General features: G+C 30.9%; 1 protein-coding gene and 1 long non-coding RNA gene across 10 annotated transcripts in view; both read left to right on the top strand.

The window, feature by feature from the left end:
* Positions 1–253: 253 nt before the first annotated feature.
* LOC139522307 (uncharacterized) lies at positions 254–1,250 on the top strand. The gene is made up of 2 exons (XR_011664379.1): positions 254–578; positions 983–1,250. It is a non-coding gene; the product is annotated as an uncharacterized lncRNA (long non-coding RNA).
* A 7,099-nt stretch (positions 1,251–8,349) lies between these two features.
* LOC139523129 (vacuolar protein sorting-associated protein 4B-like) overlaps positions 8,350–10,031 on the top strand; it is a 41,597-nt gene continuing 39,915 nt past the window's right edge. For 4 of the 9 annotated variants that reach the window (XM_071316923.1, XM_071316916.1, XM_071316922.1 and 1 more), the window contains exon 1: positions 8,350–8,438. The gene's annotated coding sequence lies outside the window, so the exon portion shown is untranslated. Of the gene's footprint in view, positions 8,471–10,031 lie in introns of all 9 variants that reach the window. The other 5 variants (XM_071316925.1, XM_071316921.1, XM_071316924.1 and 2 more) reach the window with 5 other exon arrangements.

The raw sequence follows: 10,031 nt of genomic DNA, 5'->3' as shown, positions 1-10,031 counted from the left end.
TGCATGTAACAAAACAGAACAAAAAACAAAAACAGACATCCAAAGGTCGCATTACATATTTCCAATACGAGTACACAATATTTCATACCGGTTTTTTTTTAATATTTTTCTCATGCTTGAATATGATAAAATCTTAAATATTTGTTTTAAAAGTGTTTTGAACAGTTTTTCGTGGTTGATCTAATCTAACGTAATGTCCTTTTAAATAAACTCATCATAGATACCAGGACTAAATTTAGTATATACGCCAGACTTAATTTACCTATAATTTTTAAAAATCAACTTTACATTATTACATTATGTGTGTTTGAAGTAAGATTTTACATTACGTTTTCTGGTATTTCAGTCCAACAAACAGAGGAAAGGATTGTTTTTACCTTACACCTTTAAATCATGTCAAAGATGGACATTAGGATAGTAAACTCCTATTGGACACACCACTTTACAAGGCACTGTGAAACGGTTGTGCACAAGTATTGGACTAACTGGAAAATGCACAAACCATAGCCTCCGAGCATCAACAGATACACGTTTTTATAATGCTTGCAAAGAAGAACAACGTGTGGCCGAAACTACAGGTAATATAATAGTAAAAATGAAACGTTTTAATTTTAATATTCTTATTTAGCACACACAAAAATGGCATGAAAAAAACAAGAGAGTTTTCCTTGTCTGTATGATATTACCCAATATCTGTTACTGATGATGGTAACAAAAATGTATTATTATCTTTGCATGCTTTGACAGAGACTTCATGAAACGTATTAAGATTTTATTTGTCCAGATCATGAATGTTTTGGGTAATCAGATTTAACATTACCGACATTACCCGTCCGCTCGTCTGTGTGTCCATCATGCTTAAGTCACTGGTCAAATTTTGAGTTTAATTCCATTTATTGTGCTTTATGTGCTTTATGAATATGCAGTTAAATACAAAAAGGTGCTTACGTAAACACAAAAATAATAAAGCTATGTATTGCAGGTCATCGTAGTAAAGCAGTAAGAGTTTACAAAAGGACTTCCGCCGATCAACAAATAGAAGTATTGAACATCTTGTATGGAGTAAGACCGTCAGATGGAAGTAAAAAGGCAAAATTATCCGCAGCAGCCGGTGCACCAGTTGGTATTGCTTCGGTTGAATGTTCAACAGACGAGAGTGACAAAAAAACTGTGACTTGCAACTTTTCTTTCAATTTTTCGTTATGATTAATTCATGTAAAATAAAATGAATAAAATCTGTTAACAAACAGTCACAGTGTAGTAGTTTAATCAGGATAACTGACACAGATCAATGTTTAATGCCTTGGGGCACATTTCATTGCAACTTGGTATCGTCCGGGTTAATATTTTAAAAGAATAACCTATCGTTCTCAAAGAAAATAACTCCATATAGGTATATAAGACACGAAAAATGATACAGTCTGGAAAATGGGATATAGAGCAAACCCTTATACAAACGGTGAAAATCCATGAAAAGAAACGGATAAATTGTTTGAATGCTTTATAATTGATTAAAGGCACTAAATACAATGATTCAATAGCAACTAACGCTTTGGTTATCTACAAATTATGTCCAAGTAGACGATTTCCACGAAACTGCTTTCTCGTGGGATGTACTGGACATGTGAAAGGCTACGGTTCAAATATAAAATTGAAAGGTAAGGTCCAAACTTTACTTAGTACATAAATCGTGAAATCGATTGATGTGATGCAGCATATTCTCCGTTTAATATCTTTCTGGTATCACTATTTCAAATGTTAAACACGAATGATTATGCAATACACAATCTACGGTATCACTTAAAGAAGACGAAGTGTTTCTATTTAAAGATTATAGTATCACTATTAACACTGAATTATATATAATCGTCTCTGAAAGAAGCCATCATGTTCAAAATTGATCTTTTGTAGAAGGTTAGTTTTCTGTTTACGATTTTTTTATAATTCAGCTTTCCGACGAGTTACGATATAGATGTTTTCCTTTAGAAGAAAGAAGTCTTCCTCGACGAGATGAAAGTAATCTTCCATTTTGTTCATTGTTGTAGTAACGACAGGTATTCCTTCCTCCGATGTGACCAGAAGACACTGGTCAGAGAAATACATGTCTCAATTTGGCTAGCTATAAATGCCTTTTGTTGCATTCTCATAGCAGATGTAGATTTCAAGTGAATATGTCATAGATCATAGGTCATAATGATATAGTTGAAGTTAAGAATAACCCATTCTCCGGATCTGTCGATATCGTCTCAGAGTGGTGGGTTTCATTATTGCTGATACTTCTAAGAACGTCACATGTAAGGTTCCTGACGAGCAGGGAGTCACATTTTCTCCTTGTGCAATCTATCGTCCTCTCCAAGGCTCCATCCATTTGGCAAGAATGCTGTGGATTGAATTTGTACATGAAGGTTTTGGAAGGTTCTTCCTCGACATTGATCGAGTCGATATGAAGCCGTCAACTAGGCCAACGAAGTTTTATTTCAATATAGGTATTTGTCAACATTGGGTTGCTTACATTACCATGTTGTGTTATAAAATGGGTGACCGTTGAGATCCTGGTGCTTACATTATAGTGTAGTGGTATAAAAGATTGGTGACTGTCAATATCCTGGTGCTTACATTAAAATAGTGTGTTATAAGATTGAAGACTGTCAAGATCCTGGTGATTACATTACAATAGTGTAATATAAGATGGGTGACTGTTAAGATCCTTGTGCTTACATTACAGTGTTGTGGAATAAGATGAGTGACTATCAAGATCCGTAGTTGAAAGAACAAACAGTTTTCTTAATGTAACAGTCAAGTACCTGGTGCTTACATTACAATATTGATGTATATAAGATTGATGACTATCAAGATCCGGGCACTATCATTACAATGTTGTTATAGCATGGATGACTGTCAAATTTATGAAAACTGTTTGTTCTTTCAACTACAAAAACTTTTTTTGTTGGCATACATCTTTTACAGATTTATTTGTATATTTGTCACAAAAATCCGGTTAAAATTTTTAATTCAGTTGTGTTTGTATGTTTGTGATGTATGTGTACATAATCAGTGTGTCAACTTTTAAAATTCCAATTATTGGCACGCAAACCAATTATTTCTGTTTGGGTTGTTCACCCAATTTTGTCAATATAACGGTACAATAAACAACTGTCATACGAGTGAGAGTGAGAGGATTAGCTAGATACTAAATCTGGTTTAACCCACGATTTTCTTCAGAAAAATTCTTATACCCAGCCAGGAATATGACATTTGTCTTCCGTCCGTTCTATTGGTTGATAAAGTCGAGCGTTCATTTTGTCAGGTTATATAGACATCCCTTTTTAAAATTAAACTTATAGTTGGATAATTTTGTTAATATTTTCTCCGGGAAGTTTACTTTCTTTTATGCAATGTATTTTTTATGTGTTTAATTGACCAAGATCTAATCAAACAGCTCTATACAGGTCGAAACTACGGAATATACTTCTTACATGCATAATGTACATGTATGACACTACCAGTTTAATTTAGGCACTCATAAACCAGTGATGCGGCATTGTGCACGTCTGTATGGCATACTGTTTACTCTAGCAATGTTTATATGTTCGCCCAATACTTTTGTTGGAAGCATATGAGGTTGTTTCATGTTGTCTTTCAATATGATTTCATTTCCGTCCATTACTGATTTTAAGTTCATATAATTATAACGTTAACTGAAGATCATTAGCTTCAGGAATATCGTGTTGGTGTACATCTTGGAACTTATACTCTATAGATGATATTTATGTTTTTATAATATCAAATTGCTTCCTTTGCCCTAAAGCTCATTTTTATAAAACGCATACCTGATTTCCGATATACAACCACCTTAATTTGTATATCGGAAATTACAGACGCCGCTTTATCATGGTATTACACAAGATTTGGTGGTGGAATCTGTTTCTCTATGATTTTCAAACAATACGCAGGCAAACTTATTGCTTCTTTGTGACTGTTCTCAAGTTTCAAGTTTTTATTAAATCAGGAAAATCAATACAAGTATAATGATGTCTTCCCCCACATTAACATGATATTACATCACATAAATAAATATATATTAATATGTATGACAAAATATCAAATCAAGGTTAAATGAATAAAATTACAAAGATTCAAAGCATAATTGTATGTAATGGCATATATTTTTTTGTATCATCAATATTTTGTGGGTTAAGTAAACTAATAATGGTTTTCATAACTTTTCAGGTCACAGATCTTGTGAATTAAAATTTAGTTTATTAAATAGTTGTTTTCTATAATTTTCAAACTTTTTGCAATAAATAAGGAAATGTCTTTCATCCTCTATTTGATTGCAGTTCAAGCATATTCTGTTTTCTCTCTTAATTTTTGGTCTGAAATATCTACCCTTTTCAATCAAAAGAGGGTGGGAACTAATTCTTAATTTTGTAAGATTTCTTGTTATATTAGGAGAACATTTATAAGATAGATAGTTTTGCAATTTAAATTTTTCTGGATAAATATTGGCGTATAAATGTAATTTATTGTCTTGTTCACTATTGAACGTAATTTTTCTAGATTATGCAAAGTGTTATTAGAATGTTGGTTATTAATATTTTCCTTTAAGTTCTTTAAATTGAGATTATTGTCTGTTAAATTATATTTTTCAATGGAGTTCGAGATAAATTTGTGCCAAGATCTGTGTCCGCCAGTATATAATGAATGATCTAATTTATATGTTTCACTAAGCAATCTGTCAGATGGAAGCTGTTTAAGTCGATCATAATATTTAAGGGCTAGGATTAGTATATGATTCAAAGTAGGTTGTCTTCCTAATTCACACTTTACTGCCATATTTGAACTTCTCTTGTGAACTCCTAAAATATTTTTACAAAATTTATTATGAATTTTTTCAAAAGGTAATTTATCAATATTTAAGTCTTTTATATTGTATCACTTATCCATATTTCAGATCCATAAGTACTTATGGGTTTTATAAGAGTATCAAAAAATTTTAATTTTAGTTTATGATCTATAGTATTGACTCCAAATGTCTTAGAGTGCAGAGAAAAAAAAAGTGTTCTGCATAAAGATGTGTTCTTTCTATGTGACGTCATCAGGCATGGTCGCCTTTTTCGTGCCGTCACAATAGGAAATTATGAGGAAAGCAAGAAAATTCGACGTCATAATCGGATGTTAACCAATGAAGAACTGAGATCAAACGAACCACACGTTTTTTTTTATTATTTTTTTCTATACAATGGGTGCAGATAGGGATAAATTGACGAATTAGAGAAAATATTATAAGCTATTATAATTAAAGATCATTAAACAAAAGCTTCAACTGAAATAAAAAAAAATGTTCAAATTTGATGAAATTTGCTTTTGAAATAATTAGCAGTAAGTAAGTAAGTAATTTTTTTTGGTTTAAAATCCAAAATTACAGGATTGATACCAAGACAATACAAATTTGTTATACACAAACATACAAACATATATATATATATATATATATATATCATACCAATTTCATAAACATTATATGAGGAGGTGGTATCACAAAGTTATTTAATGCTTAATAAAGCATTTCTAGAAATGTACATGTCGCTTATAAATTTAACAATAATTTTAATTATATTAGTCTCAACACACGTATATAAAAATTTAAATCTTGCTTCATTAGTCATATTTAAAAAAGAGGGAACTATTTCACTAATTTTGGAAAACAGTTGGTCTCTAATTATATTTAGTTCTGTACATTTTAAAGTGAAATGAAATTCATCTTCAACTTCTAAGAGGCACAAAGGACAAATTCTTTCTTCTACAGGGGTTTTAGTGTGACGCCCTTGTTTAATTCTAAGAACACTATTACTAATACGAATTTTAGCAAAATGCCCTATTACTTTTTTGTCTATATTTAACAATAAATAGTTTTCCAATTTATAATTTTCTTTAAGCTGTTTATATGTTCTCAGCTTATTACCATGTACTGATTTATTATTACAAAATATATTTTCTTTCCAATAATTAAGATATCTATCATTAAGTTTGGTATGAATTGCATATAATAAACGCCTTTTTGAAATAGTATCATGATTTTTCCAAACATGTGAAAAGTTTAATGTAGCAAGTAACTGTTCAATCTTTTTAGCAAATCCATTGGTTAATTGCAGGTTGGAACAATATACATCTTTTAGTAAACAATTGTTATCAGATTTGATCACATGCAACCAGAAGCCAATTGACAGTTTTATAGCTTCTATAAAAACTGGATACATACCAAGTTCAGCTAGTACTGCTAAGTTGACAGCTGATTTATTTACTCCAATTAAAGTTTTTGCAAATTTAATTTGGACTTTGATGGTAGCCAATGACCAATATTTTGACTCTAGATTTGTAATATCTTTTATCATATACAGAGACCAAACTTCACTACAGTAAAGAAGTATAGGTTTAACACAAGCATCAAAAAGCTTTAATATTTTGCTTGGATATTTGTAATATCTTTTATCATATACAGAGACCAAACTTCACTACAGTAAAGAAGTAGAGGTTTAACACAAGCATCAAAAAGCTTTAATATTTTTGCTTGGATATTTGTAATATCTTTTATCATATACAGAGACCAAACTTCACTACAGTAAAGAAGTATAGGTTTAACACAAGCATCAAAAAGCTTTAATATTTTGCTTGGATATTTGTAATATCTTTTATCATATACAGAGACCAAACTTCACTACAGTAAAGAAGTATAGGTTTAACACAAGCATCAAAAAGCTTTAATATTTTGCTTGGATATTTGTAATATCTTTTATCATATACAGAGACCAAACTTCACTACAGTATAAAAGAAGTATAGGTTTAACACAAGCATCAAAAAGCTTTAATATTTTGCTTGGATATTTTCTAGGCACTGGCTACGGTTACATGGAAATGTAACAATAATAAAAATATTATTGTTACATTGGAGACTAAATGCCGGAATGCATGGTTGGGTAAGGACCTGTTTAATTACGAATGTAACAATAATTACGGTTACATTGCGTTATTGTTACATGAAAAACAGCAATGTACGATGGGGCTAGTAATATGTACCAAATAATAAAAGTTGAAGACATTTATTTTATATTTACAATACATACATTTATTACATACAATTTATTTACTGTAACTTTTTATTTACAATGACAATTTCTACAAATCCATTAGATGGTTTTCATGGTTTTTAAAGTCCGACACATTTTTGAAGAACGAAAATTACGTCCTCCACGGATACATGTACATATATATATATACAGAATAGTATTTAAGTTACAGTTAGCAAACTTTGCTTTTGGTGTATCAATTTGCGTCAAGTTGTATAGTGTATGAAATTTATGTCTTGATATTGTTTCAGTTTCGTTTAAAACGCATCCCAAGTTTTATTTTTTTTCACCCTAAACACCATTTGTTAAATAATAATGTTTATTAGTTATCAGTATTACAAGTATTGTTTAGTACAGATGAAAGAATTAAGCAATACAACTATAGAAAATTTAAGTTTAATAAATCTAGCGTACATTGCTGGTTTTCATTTCAATAACGTAATGTAACTGTAGCCTCAGTAATTATTGTTACATTCGTAATTATTCGGTTCCTCTCCCAACTTTGCATTCCGGAAATTAGTCTCCAATGTAACAATAATATTTTTATTATTGTTACATTTCCATGTAACCGTAGCCAGTGCCTATTTTCTACTATCAAAAATGGCTTCCGCTTACCCAAAGCCGGTAAAAAGTATGGGAACCTTGCTACTAACATAACACTACTATCAGATGACTATGTCACGATAAACTCGTCATACAATGTCATAGATACCAGGATTAAATTTAGTTTATACGCCAGACGCGCCTCGTTTCGTCTACAAAAGACTCATCAGTAAGGGAGCTACCATTTGATTTCTATGGGGGGGGGGGGGGGGGGCTAGGATGAAATTTGAAAAAAAAGTGGCAGGATAGGAGTTTTGAGTAAAAAAAAAGGCAGGATGAGCAACTTGGTAAAAAAAAAGGCAGGATGACAATGTGTGTAAAAAAAGTCAGGATAAACTAGTAAAAAAAAGGCAGGACCAAATAGAGTAAAAAATAAAAAGGCAGGACAGGGATTACAACTAAAAAAAAGCAGGACAAAATTTTTCATCCTAGCCTCAGAATTTCAAAAAATTCAAAAATTTGTTAACAGTAAATTTATATATACAAAAAGTGCTAACTACTGGGCTTGTGATACCCTCGGGGAAATAAATCTCCCCAGCAGTGGCATCGACCCAGTGATTGTAAATAAACTTTATATTTGGTCTTTTCATTCCACTTTTAGCCGGTTTTTAGTAAAATCTTTCATGGTTCCCGGTCTTACAAAAAACCGCAACCGTTTCATCAACAATTCTCGAGGGCACAGTCGTTTCGTTGGAGAAAAAGCAATAAGTACAAATCTTCTATCATATGTATAGTTTTTGGTATCATCTGTCAAGCTTATTTATATAAATTATGATCACTTCGATCTTAAATACATTTTTTTCGTATTTGATTGTTTATAAATCTTCTTCTCTAAGTAAATTCCTCCTCAACGGAGCACCCGTGTCACACGGTTTAAATCACAAATATTTTAATAATACAAATAACAATCATATTTACATGCAAAAAAATATAAATAATGCATTGGTTTAGGAAATTTTAATCAATTTATTGTATATTTAATAGAAATGATAGACATGGTAGAAGGAAAAATAAGATAAAACTATTGTTAAAATAAAAAATGATAAAAAGATAATTAAGAAATCTAACATTTGAACAACTTTAAAATTATACTTTTTCTTGGTGCTAATATTAACTAGAAAAATCTTATAAAAATTATTGTCCTGTCTCAATTTCTCATCGGATTTGATATCTAATAAAAATAAAAGTTCAGCACTGACAGAAAATATTCACTCAATTTCAATGAAGGCACTGGCTACGGTTACATGGAAATGTAACAATAATAAAAATATTATTGTTACATTAGAGACTAAATGCCGGAATGCATGGTTGGGTAAGGACCTGTTTAATTACGAATGTAACAATAATTATTGAGGCTACGGTTACATTGCGTTATTGTTACATGAAAAAAAGCAATGTACGATGGGACTAGTAATATGTACTAAATAATAAAAGTTGAGGACATTTATTACATACATTTATAACATACAATTTATTTACTGTAATTTTTTTATTTACAATGACAATTTCTACAAATCCAGTAAGTTGTTTTTAAAGTCTGACACACTTTTGATGAACGAAATTACGTCCTCCGCGGATACGTGTACATACAGAATTTCTTAGTATTTAAGTTACAGTTAGCAAACTTTGCTTCTGATTGTCAATTTGCGTCAAGTTATAAAGCTGTATGAAATGTATGTCTTGATATTGTTTCAGTTTCGTTTAAAACGCATCCCAAGTTTTATTTTTTTTCACCATAAACAAAATTGGTTCAAAGTATGATGACAGTAATAAGAGTAGGTGTGCAGTTAAATACTTTAAAAAAAGTGAAACCATTGAACTTTATTTTTCGCCTTTGACAGTCACACTCCTAATCTTGAGTAGTATCTTTAAGAACATCAAAACCATTAATACGTAGTAAAACTATTCAAGTTGTACACCATTTGTTGAATAATAATATTTTATTATTTATCAGTATTAAATTACAATTATTGTTTAGTACATATGAAAGAATGAAGCAATACAACTATAGAAGATTTAAGTTTAATCAATCTAGCGTACATTGCTGATTTTCATGTAACAATAACGTAATGTAACCGTAGCCTCAGTAATTATTGTTACATTTGTAATTAATCGGTTCCTCACCCAACTTTGCATTCCGGCAATTAGACTCCAATGTAACAATAATATTTTTATTATTGTTACATTTCCATGTAACCGTAGCCAGTGCCTTCAATGAACTCCCTTACCGAAAAATAAGCCCTGCGGCAAACATTTGCCACAAGTTTGCAGCAAACATTGCCGCAAGCTTGCAGCAAACGT

The sequence above is a fragment of the Mytilus edulis genome, chromosome 5 (assembly GCF_963676685.1).
Source record: "Mytilus edulis chromosome 5, xbMytEdul2.2, whole genome shotgun sequence".
Taxonomy (NCBI): Eukaryota; Metazoa; Mollusca; class Bivalvia; order Mytilida; family Mytilidae; genus Mytilus; species Mytilus edulis.
Note: the sequence above shows the minus strand (reverse complement) of the source record. Positions and strands in the feature narration are given on the sequence as shown.